The sequence below is a fragment of the Podarcis vaucheri genome (assembly GCF_965113315.1).
Source record: "Podarcis vaucheri genome assembly, chromosome: 5".
NCBI lineage: Eukaryota > Metazoa > Chordata > Lepidosauria > Squamata > Lacertidae > Podarcis > Podarcis vaucheri.
Window position 1 is genome coordinate 90,952,737 of NC_138763.1, and position 27,140 is coordinate 90,979,876.

The window sequence follows — 27,140 nt, forward strand, 5'->3', positions numbered from 1 at the left end:
TAAGAAAACATTAAACATTTGAAAACTTCAGCTAGTGTAGAATTCAGCGGCCAGGTTGCTCACCGGAGCAAGACTGTTTGAGCATATTACACCGATCCTGGTCCAAATGCACTGACTACCAGTGAGTTTCCGGGCCCAATTCAAATAGCTGGTTTGGACTTATAAAGCCTTGAACGGCTCAGGACTGCAATACCTCAAGGACCACCTCTTTCCATATGAACCTACCCAGACCCTGAGATCATCTTCTGAGGCCCTTCTATGTGTCTCTCCTCCTTGAGAGGTCCAGAGGGTGGCAACACGAGAACGGGGCCTTCTCTGCAGTGGCTCCCCTTCTGTGGAATGCTCTCTCCAGGGAAGTCCACCTGGCGCCTTCATTATACACCAGGCAAAAATGTTGCTTTTAAAGCAGGCCTTTGGTTGATTTGATGGGCATCTCATGCCCTTTTAAAATGTGGGGTGGTTTTTTTTTTGGGGGGGGGTGTTTTTATTTTGAGTATGTATTTTGTGGTTTTATATTTTGATTTTATTCTGTGAGCTGCCCTGAGACCTCCAGGTATAGGCGGTTTATAAATTCAATAAATAAATAAAAACTTCCCTATGCAGGGCTGCCTTCAGGTGTCTTCTAAAGGTTGTATAGTTACTTATCTCCTTGGCTTGTCCCCCTAGTCCACTAACTGCTCACCACTGCATCTTTAAGGGACGACCAGTATGCAAAAAAACATGGCTTGGAAGAGGGGAGGTTGATGATAACAGTTCAAGGCAAAATGAGAGGGCTCAGCAACAGGGGCAAGGAATCCCACTGCGGCCATGCTTGATCAGATAATAATAATAATAATAATAATAATAATAATAATAATAATAATAATAATAATAATTTATTTATACCCTGCCCATCTGACTGGGTTTCCCCAGCCACTCTGGGTGGCTCCCAACAGAATATTAAAAACACTATAAAAAAATCAAACAATAAAAAATTCCCTAAACAGGGCTGCCTTCAGATGTCTTCTGAAAGTCAGATAGTTGCTTGTTTCCTTGACATCTGATGGGAGGGCGTTCCACAGGGCGGGCGCCACTACCAAGAAGGCCCTCTGCCTGGTTCCCTGTAACCTCAGTTCTTGCAGTGAGGCCCTCGGAGCTGGACCTCAGTGTCCGGGCTGAATGATGGGGGTGGAGACACTCCTTCAGGTATACTGTTAGTGCCCACCCTAATCTACACACTGCAGTGACACCCCAACTGCCCACCTGGTGCCAAGTGATGAGAGGTCATCGCTGTACAGAAGGCCCTTGCCAGAGTCAGCAGCATGCTGCCCTAGGGCAACTTAGCGCTGCAGTTTTCATTCAGGTACACTCGCCTTGCGCACTTACCCTAGTGTCCCACCAGAACTTTTAGAAGAGATTTTGAAAACAGTGAGTATGTTGTTACTCAGCACCACATATGAGGCTCTTAGGGTATGTGATGCAGGAAACAAAGCCACAATTCACATACTCTGTTACCCTCTATAATATGAGAAGAACTGTCAAATTAGTAATCTGAAATATACTTGGAGTCAAGAGTGGATTTCATGCTCTTTATTCAGCTCATAGTGATGAGGAATGAAAGTTCCCCCACAATACAGTGGTACCTCGGGTTAAGTACTTAATTCATTCCAGAGGTCCGTACTTAACCTGAAACTGTTCTTAACCTGAAGCACCACTTTAGCTAATGGGGCCTCCTGCTGCCGCTGCGCCGCCGGACCGGAGCACGATTTCTGTTCTCATCCTGAAGCAAAGTTCTTAACCTGAAGCACTTTTTCTGGGTTAGCAGAGTCTGTAACCTGAAGCGTATGTAACCTGAAGCGTATGTAACCCGAGGTACCACTGTATCTGCTTTATATACAATATTTACACAATGGGCTGCATGTGATTGGCTAATCCCAGAATTCTCCTGTAGGCCAATCAGGTTGCGGATTCACTTCCACCTGGAGCTGGATTGGGTGGCTCCTGAGGACCAATCAGACTGCTGCATTGTTCTACGACCAATCAGACTGCTGCATTCTGAATCCTATTTTTCTAGGACCAATCAGACTGCTGCATTTTGGATCCTATTCAACTCAGTACATAACATAATCCAAGCTCAGACCCTATGATGGACTATTGTTCTTTTCCCACACACACACACACACCTTCCTTTGGATTGCTTTATTTCCCATCCTTGTGTAAAGTCATTCCTTCCTGGGCACAGAAAGCCCCCCGCAGATGCCAGCTGGCTTGCCCTCTCGCACAACCCTTCTGGAGTTTGGCAGAGGGATGTGTGCATGTTGGCGCATGAAAAGCCATGGTTATCTTCCGCATTTAAAACCTGCCTCCCCCCGGATTCATCAGCAATGCACACACATTGCAAAGAATCTAAAGACTTCACCGAAGACCCATCGGAAACATAAACAACAGGGTGCATTTTAGGCTCTGATTTGCACCACGGATACACCATCTACCTTGGGACTAGCCAAAATGGTGGCTGCCGGCAAGCCGGCAAGCCATGTATCTATGGAGGGTGCTCGCCCCAGCATAAGCTGAGCCTCGAAAAGGCATTTTATTGCAGCCAATAGACCAGATTGCATTGCGTGGACAGGCGGAGTCCCCAGATCCTGCACGGTCCCCCCGTTAGTGGAACAGCGACTCAAGACAACGTGCTATGGGATTAAATTGGCCACAACTTTATTAAATTTCAAATGTGGGTAGACCTTGGCTCAGGCATTGGGCGTTCTCCCTCCCCGGTCCCCAGCTGGGGACCTGGGGAGCATCAGGGTTATCCAGTGTGTGGGGGGGGATGGGCCGGCTCTGGAGAACATATGTTCAAGCAGAGATGGCCGCCCCCGTAACACCGCCGCCGCAGGAGAGAGCAATGACAACCTTTCGGCGTACGGCCAAAGCCTCCCTTCAGAAAACCCCTTTAACGGGGAACCCTGGTATCGCCGCCGCAAGAGGAAGATGGACAAAAGGATTCCGCCCAAGGCCTGATACCGCCAAAGTTGTGACGTTTTGCTACGAGAAAGGCGAAACCTGCCAATGCAGGGAAATTCCTTTCCGGCCCTTTAACAGCGACCTTAACGTAGCAGCGCCCGCATACCTGTGAAGATAAGTTAACCTGCAAAAGAAGACATTAACTGAGGGTGGGCAGGGTGGGAGAAGCTCTGGAGCCAACTGAGGATTCCCAGGTAAGATCCTCCCTGTATTGTGTGGGCAGGTAGTCCCTCCCCTACCTGGCCTGGTCTCCTTGGCAACGCTTCCCCCAGGTGGGATTGGACAACTGACTGAGGTAGGCGGGGACCTCCAGGTATCCCACCTGAGGGAAGGCAAAGCCAAGCCTGTGCTGTTGGAGCCGCTCCAGATCTAGGGGCTGCACGCGTCCACGCAAAGGGCGCCCCCCCCCATTTTAAGCGGGGAGCGGTCATTGTTTGTTTGGTCATGGGCTGCGTGGTTGTGGTGCTTGCAAATGGGACCACGGGATCCCAAAAGGTTGGTGACCCCTGGTCCACCTGCTCAAAGATGGGCAGTTAAGTCCTTAAGCACGGGTGGCGCTGTGGTCTAAACCACTGAGCCTCTTGGGCTTGCCGATCAGAAGGTTGGCGGTTCGAATCCCCACGACAGAGTGAGCTCCCGTTGCTCTGTCCCAGCTCCTGTCAACCTAGCAGCTTGAAAACACACCAGTGCAAGTAGATAAATAGGTACTGCTGCGGTGGGAAGGTAAATGGCATTTTTTGTGCGCTCTGGTTTCCATCACGGTGTCCCATTACGCCAGAAGTGGTTTAATCATACTGGCCACATGACCCGGAAAGCTGTCTGTTGACAAACACCAGCTCCCTCGGCCTGAAAGCAAGATGAGCGCCACCACCCCATAGTCGCCTTTGACTGGACTTAACCGTCCAGGGGTCTTTTACCTTATTATTTTTTTAACTTTCACGTGCTGTGAGGACCCTACATACCCAGGCATTTGCCTCTAACAGCCAGCCCCTGTTAGGCTGACCTGTAAGCTCAGGTGACCGAAATTCAGAGTCCAGCCTTCTAGATGCTCAGGGCAAAATTGTTTGCCTGCCTGGTGGCTCCCTGCTTTGGCCACAGATACCTGCTGGCGCATTGGGAACCTCTGGCAACTGCCTGGTGCAGAAAGACAAGCCTTGTTGAGCGTGGCTGAGTAATCCTGTCAGTGAAGCTGCATGAATTCTCATTCCGAAGCAAGGCCCACTGCCTCCCCGAATCACCCCATTAAATTGCTAATATCTTATTGTTTTTTAAGATTCTGCAACTTGCTGGGAAATGTTTATAATTTTTTTCCTCTCCCTGCCTGCAGTCACTGTGCCTAATGCCCAGTCATTGAGTGCCATATGTGTTTATATGCACTGCAATTTTCCACTTGATTACATTTTACCACAACCACTTTGAGCCACTCTGCAAAGGAGGGGAAACATCCATAACGCCCACAGCAGCCCAGGCAGATGAAGCCCAAAGATGTGAGCATCTTGGTCACCATGGCTGCTGGGCCTGCATCAAACTCCCGAGGCTGGAGGAGTAGAGGGGAGGGTGAGGTTACAGTAGATGACCAGCGACGGTCATGGAAAAGGAAAAGCCTGTAGCCTCTCCAGGTTTGCAGTTAAAACTCAGCCTTCCACTCCCTCTGCAGTAGCGTAAAAACTCAGGAAACAACACCGGATTTAAGCAGGAAAAGCTGAAGGCCTCATTATAAGCTTTCCAGCAGCTCCCAGTGGTCTAAACTCACCCAAATAGGAAGGAGAATGTAGCAGGAACCCCCCCCCCATCATTCTGTTTGTACAAACTTCACTCACACTCACACATTACATACGCCACATTTCTGTTATAAATTCATAGAAAAATCAACCATACATCGGATTGCACTGTTCCATTTTTATTTTACTCCATATGACAAGGACTATCAAAGGGGGGTGGCTTGGTTCTGGTCAGCCATAATCCCTTCACCATCCCAGCACATCCACAGGAGCCCTGCCCAGCTGCTATGCCAACCCTGATGATCCCAGACAGAAGACAATCAGGATCACAAAGAACTTGCATATGGGAGTGGATTCAGCATGGACTGAAACAAAGGACAATGATCAGATCTTCCCTCTGGGGGCAGGAAACTGCAAACTCCCCTTTGTCTCCTGGAAGTGACTCATGGGCAGGGGGAAAGCCAGGTGACAGGACACTCAGGTTACCACCAACTCCTCCCTCAACCCCCCCTTCTGTAATGTATGCATGATGTTTCTGGGGGTGGGCTTGACCTAGAGGATGGGAATTTCAAAAGTTTTTATAAGGTCTTGCACACCCTTTTCCTCTGTCTTTCCTCTCTCCTGCAAGTGAGGGGAACACCCTGTTGCAACAGTTCAATAAAGGCCAAGCCTACAGGCTGCTGTTTTGCTCCAAGTTATCCTGGTTGGTGTCTTTGTTTTTGTCCAAGGGAGCCCTCGGATTTTTCCGGTAACAAGAATCAGGGCCAGAGCTCTGTGAAAAGAAAACAACAGAACAAAGCACACCATTACAGTGGTACCTCAGGTTACATACACTTCAGGTTACAGACTCTGCTAACCCAGAAATAGTGCTTCAGGTTAAGAACTTTGCTTCAGGATGAGAACAGAAATCGTGCTCCGGCGGCGCTGCGGCAGCAGGAGGCCCCATTAGCTAAAGTGGTACCTCAGGTTAAGAACAGTTTCAGGTTAAGTACGGATCTCCAGAACAAATTAAGTACTTAACTCGAGGTACCACTGTACTCTTTTTGACTGATTTTCTATCTGGGAAAGCTTTTCTGCCATTCTTTTTTTAAAAATAATTCAATGCATTAACGATGTTAACCTCAAGATAGATCCACCACAGAATGAGATTTTTCCTTTCCTTGCAAGAATATTTTAGGAATCACACAGTGCCGAGAAGACACCGTTTTAATTTTGCTCAGAAAAAAGCAGTTCTTTTTTTCAGATCCTAAAGGTGGTTCTCCTTAGTTCCCCTCCCCCCTTGTTTTTTTTGTTGTTGCATTACAACAGAGTAGCAAGTAAAATGTGATTTTCAAGAATAACCGAATGGTTTGCTTCCTGATTTATCTTCCTGGCAGCCCATATGCACTTCTGCCCAAACCAAGGGCTCTCAGTGATCTCTTGATCATGGCTTTCAGCGTTTCGTCAAGCTCTGTACATTTCAACCTCTCCTGATCGATATTGCGAAGCGTAGCCAGATTGTCGCACTTCTCTGGGTTATCACAGAATCAAACCTTCTAGTTAATACAGTGGTACCTCAGGTTAAGTACTTAATTCATTCCGGAGGTCTGTTCTTAACCTGAAACTGTTCTTAACCTGAAGCACCACTTTAGCTAACGGGGCCTCCTGCTGCCGCCACACCGCCGGAGCACGAATTCTGTTCTCATCCTGAAGCAAAGTTCTTAACCCGAGGTACTATTTCTGGGTTAGCGGAGTCTGTAACCTGAAGCATATGTAACCTGAGGTACCACTGTACTTGCAAAGATTTTGCTATCTTCTGTCGTAAGAAGGACATATTTTCTGCTTCCTGAGGCTTAAAAACCGCAGGGGTCAGTTAGACTTATGAATCTGCGGTCAGTTGGTCTGTAGTTTTCTCCTCACAGAGTTATCGTTTCCAGAACCTTAACAAACTGCAGCTCCCACCTATATATGTATATATATGCGTAGTCATGTGCTCTAAATATATGCTGAATATGTTTTTAATGTTTTGGTTGGGTCTGTCCATCTCTATAGGGGTGGGCTTCTAGGAGATCTAGCAACTAAGTTTGTCATGCCTGAGACTGACTAGATTTCTACTTTGAGCTTGACAAGGATCTGCACTGCCCTCTGCTGAATGGAAGGAGAAAACTGCAAACACACATTCCTCTTCCGTTGCAGGGTAAACACAGGATAAGCTGTCAACGCAGTTCCAAGGCATGAGAATTTTACCACTTCCATCTATTTCTTACCATGTGCAGGTCGGCTGGCAGTTATGCAAGCGGTCGCTAAGCTGCCTCATGGTCAATGGCTGGCTGCGTACAACCAAGCGGCCAGGCTTTCTGCAAAGGAGGAAGAAATTAGGAATAAAAAAACCCTCAGAGTTGCAGCCAGGAGCCACAATTGGACTATCCTGGGTGGCGCTGTGGGTTAAACAACAGAGCCTAGGACTTGCCGATCAGAAGGTCGGCGGTTCAAATCCCCGCAACGGAGTGAGCTTCCGTTGTTCCGTCCCTGCTCCTGCCAACCTAGCAGTTCGAAAGCACGTCAAAATGCAAGTAGATAAATAGGTACCGCTCCGGCGGGAAGGTAAACGGCATTTCCGTGCGCTGCTCTGTTTTGCCAGAAGCGGCTTATTCATGCTGGCCACATGTCCCAGAAGCTGTACACCGGCTCCCTTGGCCAATAAAGCGAGATGAGCGCCGCAACCCAAGAGTCAGTCACAACTGGACCTAATGGTCACGGGTCCCTTTACCGTTTACCTAGCAGCACTTACAGATTTGCTGAAGCAATTCAGCCAGCAACGCTTGCCAATACACAGATATGATAAAGTTCTGTAGGTTGAAATCTCTCTCTGTAGCCATATATATTGTTCCTAGAGTGAAGCTGATGACCTTGCACACCTTGCCTCATACATTTTTATAAAGGAAATTAAGCATTGGGGGAGCCTAGCCAATTCTGAGACATAATTTAATGCATTCAAATGCAAGGTCACGCATTTAAAATTGAGACGGCAGTGTTACACCTATAGGAACAGCGACCTGTCTCTTGGAGGGCAGCCTTTCTCAGGAGAAGCTGGTCTCAGCAACAGACAGGCAAGCAAATGTACTCCCAGGGCATAGACTCAGGGTAAGCTCTGGCAGTGCAGCAAATTTGGGCACTCATCTCTCTTATCTGTAAAATGAGGGAAACTGACATCTACTTTATAAGACAGAAGTACTGTTTCTGGGGGACAGGGGGCAGGCTGGTGTGGGGGACTCACTGGTCCTAAATGGGGGTAAAGGTAAAGGGACCCCTGACCATTATGTCCAGTCTTGGCCGACTCTGGGGTTGCGGTGCTGATCTCGCTTTATTGGCCGAGGGAGCCGGCGTACAGCTTCCGGGTCATGTGGCCAGCATGACTAAGCCACTTCTGGCGAACCAGAGCAGCGCACGGAAATGCCGTTTACCTTCCCGCCGGAGCGGTACCTATTTATCTACTTGCATTTTGACGTGCTTTCGAACTGCTAGGTTGGCAGGAGCAGGGACCGAGCAACGGGAGCTCACCCCGTCGCGGGGATTCGAACCGCCGACCTTCTGATCGGCAAGTCCTAGGCTCTGTGGTTTAACCCACTGTGCCAACTGTGCCCAAAAAGGAATGGGTGCACAGCCTGGGGGTCGTTTTGGACCCACAACAGTCCATGGAGGTGCAGTTTGTTGTTGTTACACAACTATTCTGAGGACAATTAAGACAAGGAGCTGTGCACATTAAATGCACTGCATACATTAATCTTAAGACCAAAAGGAGAGAAGTTTACTTATGACATTGATATGACCATTGCAGGAGGACCTTAGAGATTCGCTCACATTTTTGAAAGATAATGAAGGATTAAAGGAGGGTTGGGTTGGAGAACCTTTGGCCCCCCCAGATGTTGTTCCACTCCAGTTCCCATCAACCCCGGCCAGCATGACCAATCAGGGACGATGGGAGTTGTAATCCAGCAATATAAAAAAAAAATCCAGATGTTAGAAAACAGGAGAGGTTCTTCATCATCTTCAGATTGCAGAATCATGAAAGGGGAAATCAGATAGAGTTCAGGTTTTTCTCCTTCACCAGAGCTTTAAAAATCTGCTCACTCTACAATGGAAAGTTGAGACATGGTCAGGATCCTGCATTAGCAGACCACATTCCATGCCCTGCAATATTATTACAGACATGTAGATTTCTTTACCAGGCACCTGAAGCTCATGAAACACAATAAAACCCTAGTCTTATAAGAAGCCACTGGAGATGATTTTGCGGGGCTCCTCTGTCTCACCTCAGCATCTGAAATAAAAAGAACACTTGTTTCCTTGACATTAAAAGGTAAAGGGACCCCGACCATTTGGTACAGCTTCTGGGTCATGTGGCCAGCATGACTAAGCCGCTTCTGGCGAACCAGAGCAGTGGAAGGAAACGCTGTTTACCTTCCCGCCATAGCGGTACCTATTTATCTACTTGCACATTGACGTGCTTTCAAACTGCTAGGTTGGCAGGAGCAGAGACCGAGCATCGCAGGGATTTGAACTGCCAGCCTTCTGATCGGCAAGCCCTAGGCTCTGTGGTTTAGACATTGACATTAGACGGCTCTAAAAACCACAAAATACTCAGAGGTTGGCATCTGGTGGGGTTCTTTGAGGAATTCCTTCCTAAGTTATCAGAAATTTCTAGGGCCGAGGAAAGATCTGAATGCAACAGATTTATTTTACAGCCAAGGAAATTGCTTTTGGGAGGGACGCCTTTCCTGTGTCTGTGATATAATTGTGTCTGTGTGTATGCAGACCCTCCAAGTGTCCCTATTTTCCAGGGACAATCCCGGATCTACAGAAGCCATCCCAGTTTCTGATGTGATCCTGCAACGTCCCGCTTTTCCTTAGGATATCTCTATTTCCATGGGAGAACTGTTGGAGGAGACACCTCCATTTTCACCGGAGAACTGTTGGAGGGTATGGAATAGGACGTTCCTGTTTTCATCGGAGAAATGTTGGAGGCAGAGCTTTCTTTCAGCCAGGACTCTCCGGACCTGAGTTCTGGCACCTCTCAGGTGGGCGCCATTGCCATTATAAGAGAACAAGGGTTTGTAGTGAGTTCTGGCACCTCTTTTTCCAGAAAAAATAGCACTGGTTGGAGGGTATGGCGCAAGTACAGAGATTTGTTCAAAGGCAGAGTGTATAGAAGAGAAAGAGGCAATGCCTGTATTCCTTTGCCCTTTAGTGAAACCACAAACCACCATGTCTCCCGCTGCCTTTACAAAGACGCTGCCTGTGTCGGCCTGTCCCCCGTGATTCTGCTGAGCTAAGAAATATTGCTTCCCCAGAACAACAATGGCAGGCATGCCAAACGCCCACAACCTACTCTTTAAATGCTGCTGTTTAGTGCCTGAGGCACAAAATCAATATCCCCAGCAATGTGGAACAAAGTAGTGGTGGCCTCAATGTCAGGCATCTTCCCCACTGCCACCAGTGAGGGTCAACTGCCCGGTATTTGCAGCCAGGGAAGGAAAGGCTGAAAGACTGTCAGCAACCAAAAGGGAAAGAAACTCGGCCTTTAAACTTCGGGAGTCCGTTGCACTCTGCACATGCCCAGAAGCCCTCTGCTGTCAGGGCAGGTAAACAAAGCCTTGGTTAATATATATTCTAAAGATAGTGGGTTCTTGCACTGAATTCCCCCCCCCCAGTATGGCTGATAAAGGTAAAGGTAAAGGGACCCCTGACCATTAGGTCCAGTCGTGACTGACTCTGGGGTTGCGGCGCTCATCTCGCTTTATTGGCCGAGGGAGCCGGCGTACAGCTTCCAGGTCATGTGGCCAGCATTACTAAGCCGCTTCTGGCGAAACCAGAGCAGCACACGGAAATGCTGTTTACCTTCCCGCCGGAGTGGTCCCTATTTATCTACTTGCACTCTGACGTGCTTTTGAACTGCTAGGTTGGCAGGAGCAGGGACCGAGCAACGGGAGCTCACCCCGTCATGGGGATTCAAACCGCCGACCTTCTGATCGGCAAGTCCTAGACTCTGTGGTTTAACCCACAGCACCACCCTTGTCGTATGTTTATAGTGCATTCAAATAGCTGTCTTTTGTTTTTGTTTTTTATTAATGTACCTGAGTCCGAGATGGCAGAACATAAAAAAGCAGCAGAAGCAGAAGCAACAAAAAGTTTAGTGGTGAAAGATGACCACCACAATTGCCATGTCCACATGCTCCCATTGAAAGGTGTGCTAACATGACTCCTTCAGAGTGCAGAGAAGTTGCTCCCTCCATGTGTTCTCTCCCCCCCCCAGCTGCTCACATCAGCATGGGTTCAATTTGTTTCTGTTTGGGTTCACATCCAGAGGCATTGACTGGCAGGGATGTCCTTACTCTTCGCAAAGGTGTTTACATTTTGGTTTTTTGCTGGTTAGTGTGGCGGTTGAATATGGCCAATATCCTGTAGCATCTCATGGGGAGATTGGGCTGGAATCAGCCAAGCTGGGGGGACAAGGAGAACTTCTGCAGACCAGATGGACCATTTTAACAATAATAATATTAATTTATTATTTATACCCCGCCCATCTGGCTGGGTTTCCCCAGCCACTCTGGGCGGCTTCCAACAGAATATTAAAATACAATAGTCTATCAAACATTAAAAGCTTCCCTAAACAGGGCTGCCTTCAAATGTCTTCTAAAAGTCTGGTAGTTGTTTTTCTTTTTGACATCTGGTGGGAAAGCGTTCCACAGGGCAGGTGCCACTACCAAGAAGGCCCTCTGCCTGGTTCCCTGTAACCTCACTTCTCGCAGGGAGGGAACCGCAAGAAGGCCCTCGGAGCTGGACCTCAGTGTCCGGGATGGATGATGGGGGTGGAGACGCTCCTTCAGGTATGTTGCAGGAACCCCCCCCCCCAATCATTCAGTTTGTACAAACACCACACACACACACACACACACGACATACACGACGTTTCTGTTATAAATTCATAGTAAATCAACCGTACATCGGATTTACACCAGTCCACTTCTATCTTGATCCATGAAGGAAGGACTATCAAAGGGGGATGGCTTGATACAGGACGGCCATAATCCCTTAACCATACCAACACGTACTCAGGAGCCCTGCCCAGTTGGCATGGCAATTTTGATGGTCCCAGACAGAAGACCATCAAGGACACAACTTACTTGCATATGGGAGTGGATTCAACACGGACTGGAACAAAGGACAATGATCAGATCTTCCCTCTGGGGGCAGGAAACTGCCAACTCCCCTTTGTCCTCTGGAAATGACTCATGGGGAGGGGGAAAGGAGGAACCAGCCAGGTGACAAGATACTCAGGTTACCTCCACAACCCCTCCTTTTTTGTGATGTGTCAATGATGTAGTCATGATGTAGTTGTGATGTAGTTCTAGGGGTGTAGCTTGGGGGATTAGTAGCTAATAAAAGTTGGGGTCTTCTTTTGTTTGGGACTTCCATCTTGCTTCATCTTGTTGTGGGTGGGAGTCCTGTCGCGACAGTTTTCAATAAAGGCCAAGTCTACAGGCTGCTGCTTTGCTCCAAATTGTCCTGGTTGGTGTCTTTGTCTTTTTGTCCAAGGGAGCCCGCGGATTCCTCCGTTAACAGGTATATTGGGCCGAGGCCGTTTAGGGCTTTAAAGGTCAGCACCAACACTTGGAATTGTCCTCGGAAACGTACTGGGAGCCAGTGTAGGTCTTTTTTTCCCCTCAAAAGATATTTATTAAAGTTTTTTAAAATATAACAATGAAACAAAAATAAAAAGAAACAAAATACAACATAAAAACAGTTAAAAAACAAATAATTTTCCATAACATATCTTCCTTACGCTTATTTCCCCAGACCTCCTCATACCTCCCTTCTTTGTATTCCACTTCAGTTTGTTAGTTCAGCAAATCCTTACCATTAAGCTTTTACCCATTTATAAACCTTTTTTTTTTTCGTATCTCCTAAAGCATTACAGCTGGAAACCCCTTAGTTTCTATCCAACATCCTTCTAACATTCATTAATTTTACAATATTTCTGTAAATAGTCTTTAAATTTATTCCAGTGTAGGTCTTTGGCTTGCCACTCTTTAGCAACACCTCAGCTCCTTGCCTTTCGGTCCGTGGGTCGATCAAATCTCCAACTCTGCTCAATTTCCATGTGAACTCGGTGCACATGAATTCCCGCCAGCACTAACACAGCAAACACAGATCCCTTTGATCAAGCTGGCGCAGCAAAAAGCAAGGAATGACATTGGAATGACTTTGAAGAAATGAAATGGAACAGCACCTCAAAACTATCAGTGGTCCATACATATGGCAACCAGCCCAGTTGCCTACATACCACCGGTTTCCCAGTTTGCAATGATCAAGGTCCCCCCCCCCCGATTTGCAAATGTGTCAATCCAGCACAAACGTTGAGGCTCATTGGTGGGAGAATGTGAGTGTCAGAAAGGTGCCAATAGACATTTCTTGGCTCCCTCAAGGAAATAAAGGCCATCGCTGAGACTGTCAAAATGATTAATAGCTTATGGAGTGTGGGAGGGAAAGAAATGGAAAGGAAGGCGAGGAAAACAAAATAGAGTGGGGGGTGGACAGCAGATGGGAGATCTATAAATAAACAGAGAGTTAAATAAATGCGGTATTATCTCAGTGCAGAGATGAGAAGGAGATCAACAGCAAAATGAAGGCAACTTTATTTTGCCAAGGCAGTGGAGTAAGATGAGGAAAGGTATAACGGCAGATTTGGCCTGGTGTCTTTTTTAAAAAAAATAGGAAATTGAAGTTAATGTGAGGGAACAGTGGGCTTTCCCTCAGCACCTGCTTAATCAGAGATGATGATGGGACCCAATATGCAGACCACCGCTGTTAGCTCTTAAGAACTGGGGTCTGTCTCCAGCTAGACACAGCTGTAACAGGAGGGGATGCCAACCCAGCCCAGGTGGACTCTTCTTAAAGCAGCAGACTACAGTGGTACCTTGGTTCCCAAATGCCTTGGTACTCAAACAACTTGGAACCCAAACACTGCAAACCCGGAAGTAAGTGTTCCGGTTTGCAAACATTTTTCGGAAGCCGAACGTGCTCCGTTTTGAGTGTTATGCTTCCGATTTGAGTGCCACACTTCCATTTTGAGTGTGACGCTGAGGTCTGTCTGTTTTTGCTATTTATTTCACATTCTTGTTTCCTCTTTTTGTTTTGTTTTTGTGACTGTGTGGAATTCAGTTCAGCTATTGATTGATTGATTGATTGAGTGAGTGACTGCAGCACATTGTTTATTGCTTTCATTTTATGGATCAATGGTCTCATTAGATAGTAAAATTCATGTTAAATTTCTGTTTTGGGGGTCGTTTTTAAAAGTCTGGAACAGATTAATCCATTTTGCATTACTTTCTATGGGAAAGCGCACCTTGGTTTTGGAACGCTTTGGTTTTGGAACAGACTTCCGGAACGGATTAAGTTTGAGAACCAAGGTACCACTGTAATATGCAGTTGAAAAGGTTGACAATATGACCTATAGATGGGTTTGTGGGAAGTCTGGAGATTCAGAGAAATCTCTAAATGTGGATATTGGTATCAGTCCTGGAATTACAGAAGCCGTCCCGGTTTCTGATTTGATCTCAGAATGTCCCGCTTTTCCTTTTTTTCCCTCCTCCACGTCTCGGAGAACAATTAAAAGTGGTTTGTGTGCGTAGGTGCAAAAACGGAGTCCTGTTTATGCTGAAAATAAAATTCCTGCACCAAATGAAGGAATCCCACTGAATGGAGCTTACTCACAGGTAACTGGGTAAAGACAGGGCAGCCTTACACTGCAATCCTCAGCATTTTTACTCAGAACTAAGTCCCACTGAAGGGATGCGAGTGGCACTGTGGTCTAAACCACAGAGCCTAGGGCTTGCCGATCGGAAGGTCGGCGGTTCGAATCCCCGCGACAGGGTGAGCTTCCGTTGCTCGGTCCCAGCTCCTGCCCACCTAGCAGTTCAAAAGCACGTCAGAGTGCAAGTAGATAAATAGGTACCACTCCAGCGGGAAGGTACCGTAAACGGCGTTTCTGTGCACTGCTCTGGTTCGCCAGAAGCGGCTTGGGCATGCTGGCCACATGACCCGGAAGCTGTCTGCAGACAAACGCCAGCTCCCTCGGCCAGTAAAGCGAGATGAGCGCGCAACCCCAGAGTTGTCCACGACTGGACCTAATGGTAAGGGGTACCTTTACTTTTACCTTTTAAGTGCCACTGAGTTCAATAGGATTTAGTCTCTGGTATTTTCCTCATCATTCTCACAGTTTCCATGATTATGATTATTATATCCCACCTTCTTTCCTAACAGGCGTTAACGGGGAAATCCGAGGGCTCCCTTGGACAAAAAGCAAAGACACCAAGCAGGAATATTAGAGCAAAACAGCAGCCAGTAGGCTTGGTCGCGACAGGACTCCAACTCACAAGACGAAGCAAGATGGCAGCCTCAAACAAAAGAGCCCCCAAACTTTTATTAGCTGCTAATCCTCATATCACCCCCCAAAAAAAACTACATCACTCATACATCACGGTTACATCATGAAAGGGGAGGTCTGGTGGCAGTAATCTGAGCATCCTGGACCCTGCCCCATGGTTCTCCTTGCCCTCCACCAAACACTCATCAAGTGTAACAAAAGACATATTTACATTTCCCTGTTTCCCAGCCAAGTTAATCACACCCTTTTGTCTTCATCTGGGTTTGTTATTTCTGGAATGGCTACCTGTCTGGCACTCGGGTATCAGGATGCCAGGAATTATCACTCAGGCAGAGGGGCTGCTGAGTAGCTGAGCTCACCTGCCTATATGAATTTCTGAAGTTTTCCCAGTGAGCCAGTACATAGATACATTTATCAGGGAATTGTTACATTTGGTATCGTGCAGCAAAGGCCCTTTGAATAGATAGGAAGAAACTGTGATGAAGTGTTTTGTGGGGACAAATCACAAAAGTCACAAAAGCGATTGTGCTGATTTTGGTAGTGGGCTGAATGTGCATGATATCTGCTGGAGGGGCAACCCCCCCTAACCTATACATAAATTCCTGCAACACAGAGACTTAAAGCAGCTCGCAGCTCACATTTTATTTCATTACATTTATGTTGGAAGGTGTTGTACACAATCCCTTCCCTCACACAATTTTTTCTTTACAACCACCCTGAGAGGTAGGCAAGGTGGAGATGTTGTAATTGGCTCCAAGTGACATATATGTGCACAGGACATCTATGTTTGCAGAGAGATCAAACAGGGAAAAAGCTTCCTGATGTAGAATAGAATATCTGAGAAATGTTGGAGGGTATGCTCCTTTATAGGACCGGCACTGTGGGTTAAACCACAGAGCCTAGAACTTGCCAATCAGAAGGTCGGCAGTTCGAATCCCCGCGAGAGGGTGAGCTCCCATTGCTCTGTCCCTGCTCCTGCCAACCTAGCAGTTCGAAAGCACATCAAAGTGCAAGTAGATAAATAGGTACCGCTCCGGCGGGAAGGTAAACGGCATTTCCATGCGCTGCTCTGGTTCGCCAGAAGCGGCTTAATCATGCTGGCCACATGACCTGGAAGCGGTATGCCAGCTCCCTCGGCCAGTAAAGCGAGATGAGCGCCGCAACCCCAGAGTCGGCCACGACTGGACCTAATGGTCAGGGGTCCCTTTACCTTTACCTATACTGTACACAGTTCATTATTGTTATATATATTTTCCGTTTCTTATCCAGAACATTCTATTATATACTTTCTTTGTAGTTCAAGATTCATTCTAATTCTCCCAGGAGTTTACCATTGTCACAATAGTTTTTTAAGATATTCTTGAAACATGTTACGGAAAAAATCTGGGTGCGGGGTTACTCTGCCACCCAGCTCATCGGACTAAGTCCGTGGGTCCCTGCGGAAGAAAATGAGCTCAGCCGGACGCAGGAGCAAACTGCAGAAGATCCAAGTTTATTGCGCAACAGGTTCAAGGCGAGATTGAACAGCGAGAAAGGGGTGGCATGAACTTTTGAGATTTCCCTCCATGTCCCAGAATACAGTGCATGAAACGTCACGAATACATTATGGGAAGGTTGGGTTTCACAAGTTACATCATGAATATACTTTACACGTCATGAATACATTATGAAAAGGTGGGATTACATTAATTAGCATTTTCGGATGAGGGAGGGGGGATATGCGGAGCGGGAAATATACATAGATACACATTTATTGAGTACCGGTGGTGGCAAGACAATGGGCCAGGAATATACATCGTCTGTCACCTAGTATTGCCCGAAGGAAGGATTTGCAAAACTATCTGACAGGATTAAGAAGTTCCTGCATACGTGACCTGCCGCTTTGGGGATTATGGAAGTAGGGACAGCATCATGGAGTCCAAGGGGAACTGAGTCGAATGGCACCGAGAACGAGCAGATCAGAACCACGGCTGATTTTATATCAATTTTTGAAGATTTCAGTGATTTCTAAGCCACTCTGTACTAGAGAGCAAAAGCAGAAACAGAGTGGATACATTGTAACAGGATTTTGACAGTATTACTTGAGAGATTATGGAGGACAGGGGAGGGGTGATGGAGTCCTAGAGAAATTGAGCAAATATATTGTAGTGAAGAAGACATTGCCCCCCCCCCGTTCCGTATCAGTCCCCCATTCGGAGATAGATTTGCATTAAAGTTCTGTAAGAACTTGCAAATCTTTTCTCCGCACCCTAAATCTCGGTGAATGGGATGTGTGGCTTTATGCAAACCTGAAAGGGACTTGCAAGCCATGCCTCTTACGGTCATTTGCAAGTATATCAGTGCAGGTAGCTGCATATAGGGTATTATATAAAGAACATCTCTTGTATTTTGTTGCTAAATTACTTGTGGCATTCTCAATAGTGTTTTATGCTTTGCACCTAACAGGAAGGTCTAATTGACTGAAAAATGCCGTTGGTGTTTTGTCCTTCGCCATTTTTGTGTGTTTCTCAGGTGTCAAGCTAGCTCTTTTGTGGTCTCACACTGACATAGTGCTACAGCAACACATCCTGTCTGTTGAATCCCCTCAGGGCTTTCATTTAACCATGTCGCCTGGCATTCACCATAGCTGGCACAGGTTTGGGCATCTCTGAGGGAGATGTCTTCGCCTTGGCCTTTAGCTATGGGATTTTATTATAGGCTGTGGTTTTGCACGCATGGGGGTTGCTCACTTGCACTTAAAGGACCAAAAGGCTAATTGCAGCCTGGATACACGTGCCCAATTCAAACTGAGTCCAATTTGAATTTATCTTGCCCCATGGTTCTCAACTCTTCAAACCAATCTGTTAAAAGAAAACCATTCTTAACAAGGGCAGTTGTCCAAATAAGTCAATTTAAGTCTATAAGGAATCATTCCTGCTAAACCAAAGCATATCCACCTTCATGTTTCTTAGAAGCTTCTCCTTGGTAAAGCAAGTTTTAGCACATTTTTAAAATGGGTAGGGAAGGTTGGCATAGTGCCAGGTGGGACAACGAATTGTGGTTATCTAAACATTGGACTACACAATAGTGTGAGCTATTAGAAAGTATAAAATGCATGAGAATTCTCCACTGGTGTGTAAGGAATAAGACATTAAACATAAAAACAGTTACACACAATAAATTGCCCCCCTTTGTGGAAATCACACTGTCAGACACATTTCAACATTCTTACATAATAACACATAATACAAAACAAAATAATTAAATATCTGTTGCATATCTTGACACCATTGTGATCTTTTACGTATGTATCTTTTGAATCTTGGAGCAGAGGCTTGAGGTTCAAGTGAAAAGATGTCCTTGTAAGTCAACTCCATCCCCCTTTGTCAGGCCCACTCCCCCAGCAGTCTCTGTTGTCTGTTGTTGCTGGTCTTGCGATGGCGAAGTACTGAGTTGAGGGGTTGTTGCTGCTTTTCATCATTGCACATCTGTAGAAGTGATATCCTGTAAGGGGGCAGGGTTTTGGGGTGACTTAAAAACACAGTTAGACAAGGAAAGGGCAAAAGGTAAAAGGGATGTCCTCCAGTTTCCATGGGAAGCTGCAAATAATAACAATCTTAGTGGATTAAACATTTTATTCATTATCACATTTCCATATAATTACTGTGATTATCTGCTAAGTTTGTTTGCTTTCCTTCACTTAATTTTTGTTGTTGTTGTTCTTTTCATATTATAAAATAAAAAATTACTCCACATGTATAGAAAGAGAACTGTAAAAAATACAAAGGTTAAAAAATAAAAAAGAAAGCAAAAAATTAGATTACCAGTTAGATGAAAATGGACTTGACACAAAGACATCAGATTCAGAAAATAACTATTATTAAATAGTACAAAGATATTATCAAAACCACACATATTACTACTGGACTGGAAAAAATGGAAAAACAATGAGGAAAACTTAAAATTCACCATGTGCTATTCAATAAAAGAACTTCGTGAGACTGACTTTCAACATGTGATGAACATGTCCCCCAAAGTAAAACACAAACACACAAAAATGAGCTATGAGGAACCAAAAATAAATAAATGCTAAGACACACAATTAATAAGTAACCTGAAGTAATCTGTTTTGGCATTCTAACATCCCAAATGAAAATAAAAGTGTTTCTTGATGTGACATCAGCTGTAATGTTAATAGCGGAATACTGGGAAATGAGTTAATACCAATAAAATGAATGGCAATTTAAAGTTGTGCAGGTACCTTGCACTAGCCAAAATGACAGAATTAGTAAGAAATGCTCAGGCCAAAGGTAAACAAGTACCATTCCACAAACAATGTTTGGTTGTGCTTCGATTAACTTCATAGACATCATGGAGAAACTGATTAAATAAATGAAAACAGATTATTTGTAACTTAAAAAAATGTCAAAGGCACAAAGAGATAGAGGTCACTAATACAGCAGGGATTCAGACTTGTTTCACAGAACAGAAAGAAAGTTGCTGTGGGAGGAAAAGGGACAAACACTTTGTTATCAGGGTTCACATATCCTGTTAAAAGGGAAAATTATTTCATGTGAAAAGCCTGTCAGGAAATGCTGTTCCTAAAATTCCCAATCAGGGGGGAATGCTTTGATATTTACCTGTGAAAAGAATTTTGCATGTTAAGATTTGGAACCTGGAAAGCTCTTGACTTTTGATGGGCTAGTTTTTTTTTTTTGTTGTTTTTTTGTAGCCTTTTGTCTTAAGTAGCCCCTGGGGCAAAGACAGATTAAGGGTGATTTCCCTCAATGGTTCTGACTTTTCTTTTACATTTGGAAGAAACCTCCTCTCCCTCCTTACAGTCCCCCCCCCCCCGTCCTCTCTCTCTCTCTTCTTTAGCTGATCTAGCCTCTGTGCATGTGCAGAGTTCATGTCTCAGCAAACCTTTTGTACTATTGAAAATGTTGCATCCTTTGGCTAAATTAACATTTGAATAAGGGAAGGGAAGGGTATGGAGTAGATTTTGAAAACAGGGTTTGATTTTAAACAAAAAAGAGAAACTCAGCAATTTAAGTATTTACCAAAGCTAGCGATTTCGGCCCAAGCAAACGAGACTGCTTCCTTTATGTACAGGAAAGGGCTAATATCCCTCTGGCCATTCGCGGAACAATCAACCGCTCTCTTATTTATGAGTAAAAATGGCCAGAGAGTTAGAATTCATAGGAATTTTTTTTTTTTTTAAACATTCTCAGTCATTTCGGCCTTACCATTTGCAGACAAATGGATTGGTCAAGGCTAATTCTACTTGATTATCCATTTGTATGTGCTTAAACTTTGAGTAGACTTTTAAGTCTGATTTTTGTAAATAATAGACAAAATGATAAACACTGTAATCACTTAAATGCTTGATATCACCAGTTCTGCTTCAAACATCATGGCTTTCACCTCTCATCACACCTTTTAAAAAACAAAGAGCCAACCTGGGCTGAATTTCAACTCATCAGCCACAAATTGGGAAAGTTGAAAGGGACCTGGGGTCATCTAGTCCAACCCTAAAATACAGGGTTCATAGCAAGATTTGTACTACCAGAAACACACACATACCTATAGAAATTATCTTTAAAGGAAGATTGAAGTTAACATTTTTCCTAAGATAGGGAGAGGATCTTTTATAAAGCAAAGTTAATTCAATTGAAATAACCACTCACAAATAATTACAACAGCCATAGATTTGACAATTTTGTTGAACTTGCAGAGCAATAGTAAGCCTAATCTATGCCCCCCCTTGCAGTTTCCTTTAAAGGAAGCTTACTCAGGAGTAAATTTACCTGGCACAGAATAAGAAGGAGAAGGAGGGGGAAAAAAAAACCCTGAAAGAGACAGAATGAAACAGGGGGGGGGCATTTTCTAAGAAAAGAGGCCAGGAAGTCTTATAGAGACTGATATCAGGAGCCTTACAATAACTCTTCTGTCCAACCAAATCAAAGTTAAAACTGGACTCAGATATTTTCTTAGAAGGAACACCATACTTTCATAGGCATATGCTTAATGAAATACATACACTGCATTTTAGCTTGAGAGCAGTTGGCTCAACTAGGCTTTTGCAGCAGAAACATTAGGTTATCAGCACCTTCCAAAATAAGACTGTAGACTCGCAATCTCAAAAGTTGGGGCAAAGCAAGAGGTGGGGTAAACATTTGCACACTTCATTCTCATTTTCTCTTATTTAGGACTGCTAAGATCCAGCATGACTTCCTTAGATTTAAATTTTGAAGCAAGCTTGCAGTTTAAACTATGCACACTTAAGAAAGGCAGTCTGCCAGAGACAGAAGGAACAGACAACACACATAACGGACAACATGTAAACATACATATTCTCATATATGTATTAACAGACAACACACATAACAGACAACATGTAAACATATATATTCTCATCCTTTAGTTGGTTATTGCAAGGAGATGGGCCACTACCTTTGGCTTCATTAAGTGAAATTAGTAGGAAGGTCCCACATGGTTTTATGAGCCTCCTTGCCTCTTCAAACACACCACCAGGTAATCAGACTGGTAGGGCTCACAACGCTTGGTTGACTGGGTACCCCTTTATAGATGCATGCGTTGCTGTTGTTGCTTTTTTGCTTTTTCCTTTTTTTGGGGGGGGGTGTGTCTGGGATAGAGAAGGGGAAAAAAGAGGGGTTGATTAGGATTGGTATGTCTAGGGGTTTGGTACGCTTAGTACAGGGACGTATAGTAAAGAGGAGAAGGGGCTTCTAGTTGCCTGGCAACTTCCTTAGTGGGTTTTAGAGAGCTCTAGCTATCCGGTTCCTTGCGTTCCATTTCCTATTTCCTTATTTCCTTATTTCCTGTAACCTGGGGTCTCTTTCCACTCTGCCGGTCCTGCCCAATTCCTCATGGGCTATCCCTCCTGGCAACCTCCTACCTATCGTCACATCTCAGGAAAAGGGGCCCTACTGGACGCCCGCGCCATGCAGTGCCAGATCGGGTGGTCCCTGGATAGAATTTCGGGTCGAAAATCCCCCTTGCTTTCGGAAGCGAGCTTACAGTACACGTGGTATGTAGCTCGACCGGTGCGGCTGGGATTGGGATAGAAAGCAAGACCACTTCCTGCCCCCTAGAAAGGACGCTCGGGAAGATCGGAAAGAGAGCTCCAACCCCTTGCTTTCAACTGGGATGTCCGTTGCAGAGAGTCGGCTATCTTTCAAGTCGGGTCTCTCCGTCTTACTTTCGGGCTCCCAATTGGTGCGGCTGGCTGGAGATTTTAAGGAAAAGGGATAGAGCTCAGAACCCCCCTTTCGGGTTGAGCAGCGGTCCACGGTCTCTCTCACTAACCGGACCAAGAGAAAGGCAAGAAGGAGCGATAGAGAGGAGGGCAGAGAATTCAGTTGCCAGGAGACTTCCACCCCCTTCCCACCAGTGCACTGGATTTTCCTTTTTCCTTATACTCACGCGTCTTCTATGATGATCCCGGGATTGATGAATAAGCCGGCTGGATCCCTCTTTTGCTCCCCGGCTGAACTCCTAGGGCTTTCGATTACCGCCCAGAAGATGGCTGGGGGTCCAAAAGGATCTTCCCAGGCAAAATGGCCTGGAGCCGGCTGAAGATTTCGGGGCCCCCAGTCAGCAGCTTGGGAGAACCACAAGCCCCACGTTGGGCAGCCAACTGTTACGGAAAAAATCTGGGTGCGGGGTTACTCTGCCACCCAGCTCATCGGACTAAGTCCGTGGGTCCCTGCGGAAGAAAATGAGCTCAGCCGGACGCAGGAGCAAACTGCAGAAGATCCAAGTTTATTGCGCAACAGGTTCAAGGCGAGATTGAACAGCGAGAAAGGGGTGGCATGAACTTTTGAGATTTCCCTCCATGTCCCAGAATACAGTGCATGAAACGTCACGAATACATTATGGGAAGGTTGGGTTTCACAAGTTACATCATGAATATACTTTACACGTCATGAATACATTATGAAAAGGTGGGATTACATTAATTAGCATTTTCGGATGAGGGAGGGGGGATATGCGGAGCGGGAAATATACATAGATACACATTTATTGAGTACCGGTGGTGGCAAGACAATGGGCCAGGAATATACATCGTCTGTCACCTAGTATTGCCCGAAGGAAGGATTTGCAAAACTATCTGACAGGATTAAGAAGTTCCTGCATACGTGACCTGCCGCTTTGGGGATTATGGAAGTAGGGACAGCATCATGGAGTCCAAGGGGAACTGAGTCGAATGGCACCGAGAACGAGCAGATCAGAACCACGGCTGATTTTATATCAATTTTTGAAGATTTCAGTGATTTCTAAGCCACTCTGTACTAGAGAGCAAAAGCAGAAACAGAGTGGATACATTGTAACAGGATTTTGACAGTATTACTTGAGAGATTATGGAGGACAGGGGAGGGGTGATGGAGTCCTAGAGAAATTGAGCAAATATATTGTAGTGAAGAAGACATTGCCCCCCCCCGTTCCGTATCAAACATTATCAAATCTTTATTAACTTTCTGTACTGAATTTCCTCTTAATCTCCCTGTCATCCTTGCGAGTTGTAAATATTCTAACATTTTTGCTTGCCAGCCGGTTTGTGTGAGGATGTTATCACTTTTCCAATTCTTTGCTATTTAAATACTAGCCGCTGTGGTTGCGTACATGAAAAGAGGTCCACGATTTCTCGTGATTTCCATGGACATAATTCCTAATAGGAAGGCTTCAGGTTTCGGGGGCAAAAGAGCATTTAAATATCTTTTTAATTTCATTATATATGCTGTCCCAAGATGTAAAACAGTACAATGAGAAGAATCAGAAGTTAGTGTCCAAGGTGTGTTGGTGCTGTTATGTGGGTAGTGTGTATTGTCTGTATTATAAGTACCGTATTTTTCACTCCATAAGACACACTTTTTCCCTCCTAAAAAGTAAGGGGAAATGTGTGTGCGTCTTATGGAGCGAAAGCAGGTGGGAGGCTCTGTTCAGCGCTCCCTTTAAAGAGCCGCGCCTAGCGTGTGTGCGGCTCTTGGGGGCTTTCCCGTGAGGTGGGAGAAGCGACTGACAGGCTGCCCTCTGTCCCTTTCCACACCTCCCAGAAAAGCCAGCAAGAGCTGCTGCCAGGCTCTGCTCAACGCTCCCTTGTAAGGGCTCCCTTTCGTCGCTCCTCCCGCTTAGCTGCGAAGCCAGCAGAACAAGAGGCGCTGTGCAGGTATCGCTCTTGCTCTGCTGGCTTCAGCGAGAGCTGCGCTGTTTGCTCTGCTGGCTTCTCAGTGAAGCGGGAGGAGTGACGGAAGGGTTTAAAGCAAGAAAAGTAAGAGCCACTTACATGCTCTGCGCAGAATTTTTTTTTCTTGCTTTTCCCCTCTAAAAACTATGGTCTTATGGTCAGGTGCATCTTATGGAGCAAAAAATATGGTATATTGCCTAAGTTAAAATTATGAGTTATGTGTAAACTGATGTTGATTGATGTTTAATAAAGATTAAAATGTTAAACAAAACAAAAAACATAGGGCCAAACTATACAAAATGCTGAATGTGCTCTGAAAGTACATTTTTCTCAGTACCATTGCTGTAAGGTAAAGGGACCCCTGACCATTAGGTCCAGTTGTGACTGACTCTGGGGTTGCGGTGCTCATCTCGCTTTATTGGCCGAGGGAGCTGGCTTTTGTCTGCAGACAACTTCTGGGTCATGTGGCCAGCATGACTAAGCCGCTTCTGGCGAACCAGACCAGCGCACGGAAACGCCGTTTACCTTCCTGCCAGAGTGGTACCTATTTATCAACTTGCACTTTGAGGTGCTTTCGAACTGCTAGGTTGACAGGAGCTGGGACCAAGCAACGGGAGCTCACCCCATCACAGGGATTCGAACCGCCGATCTTCTGATCGGCAAGTCCTAGGCTCTGTGGTTTAACCCACATTGCCACCCACATGCATTTCCCCAAATTCATTAGACACTACATTGTGTGTAGAGGTTTAACCCTTTTCTTCCCAGCTGCAATCACTGCGACCCCCACTACTGCTCTTGGCTATGAACCTAAGTTGGGGGTACCTTCCATTGGCGCCATAGTTGCCAATAGTTGCAAGCTATTTAAGGAAGCTATAAGGTAGTGAAGCCTAATGTTTGCTGTAAAGAACACGTCTAAAAGTTGAGGTTTTATTAATAATGGAAATACTATGAATTCTAAGTAATTCAGAGTATTTTATCCACCATTTAAAACGCAAGCACTAAAAATACAGCGATTCAAAGGGTGCTCAAAGCAGGCTTAGTGCTTTCTCACTAAATTTCAAGAATTGTCTTTCTGCTACAACTGTGTGTAACAAGGACCATTTATCAGCTGCTTCCTTCAGTTATCAGATGCAGGAACAGGGGGATTCGCCCAAAATCGTTTCCCTCCCCATCCAACTAACAGAATTCTTACCATCTACCGAATAACACTTATTTTAAAAAAATATTCATGTGGACACCACACAGAGTCTATCTGTTTCCCAAACATCTCTCTCACTAGCAATGTGTCTGAAGAACTCCCAAGAGGAAATTTCCACTTTTTTAAAAAATAGCTATACAAAATGTCTATATTTCTCTCACACACGCCTCCCCCCACCCACTTTCTTCACTGTTCTCCTTCAGCTGAGTGCGTTTAAATACAAAAGCATGGGCACTGCCAGTTATTGCACTCATCTCAACTCTGTACTATCCAAGTAGCAAATACCGTATTTTTCGCTCCATGAGACGCACCTGACCATAAGGCGCACCTAGTATTTAGAGGGGGAATGCAAGGAAAAAAATATTATTTAAAGGGAGTGCTGAGCAGAGCCTGTTTGCATCCCAGGCTCTGCTCAGCGCTCCCTTTCACAAGCAGCGTGGAGCGTGTGTGCGGCGCTTGCAGGCTTTTCCCCAAGGAGGAAGAAGGGATGCTCCCTGTGCCCTGAGGAGGCTTCACGCGAAGCTAGAACAGCTAGAGGGAGCGCTGCGCAGTGCTCCCTCTAGCTGTTCTGGCTTTGGGATACCCCCGTGAAGCCTCCACAGGGCCGCAGGATGAAGGCTCCCCGTGCCCCGCCGAGGCTTCCCGTGGCTATCCCAGAAGCTAGAACAGCAAGAAGGAGCGCTGTGCAGCACTCCCTCTAGCTGTTCTGGCTTCTGGGATAGCCGTGCAGCCTGCATTCACTCCATAATACACAAACACATTTCCCCTTACTTTTTAGGAGGGGGAAAGTGCGTCTTATAGAGCGAAAAATACGGTGTGTTCTTCAACCTCACATATTGTGCCTACAACTTAGCTGTCATCCTGTTTCCAAGGTTACCAGGTTCAAAGCTTGCTGCTCTTTTAAGTGTCCCTCTAAGCACCTTGACTTGTTCCCCCCTGGAATAAAATTGCTTTGGAAGGGCTAAGCACAAAGCTTAAAAACTGAGGGCAGGAAAGTTTTTGTTTGTATTTGCTGGACTTGATTTATGTTGCTTAATGTGATGTTCTCCCTGGGTACGACATGCAAATGCCTCTTATTTCCTCACCGTGATGAAATCTGTAAGTTAAATAAAAACATCCGAGAGCACGCACTGAATTTGATCCTCTTACGATCCGGGTTACGATCCCTTAAGACACCACCCCTGTCAGTCAACCCATATTACAGCTATTAACCTGTCTTAACAACAGCAAGGATGTCAACACCAGGGACATGTGCAGGAACAAAATTTTGTCATTCATGCTGCACCTGTGGCAAATCCTAGCCACACCCTTTCCTTTCCCTTCTCTGTTATGTAGAGAAAAACTCCTCCAGGTTTAATTTGACCAATAAGAGGGATTTCCAGTTAGGTTTTGGTGAGCTCTTACTGGGTCCCTGCTCAGGCTGTTTACAAGGCACTTGTGCTGATCCCAGTGGCATAGCCTGTTGGGGGCACAGTGGTAGTTGCCCTGGGGCACAAAATTGTTAGGGGCACAAAATTTCAGCACCCGGTACTGCCTCAATACAGCCTCCATCACTGGACTCCATTGAAAGCAGCTTCTCTGTGCAAACCAGGAAGTGACCACTCCAGA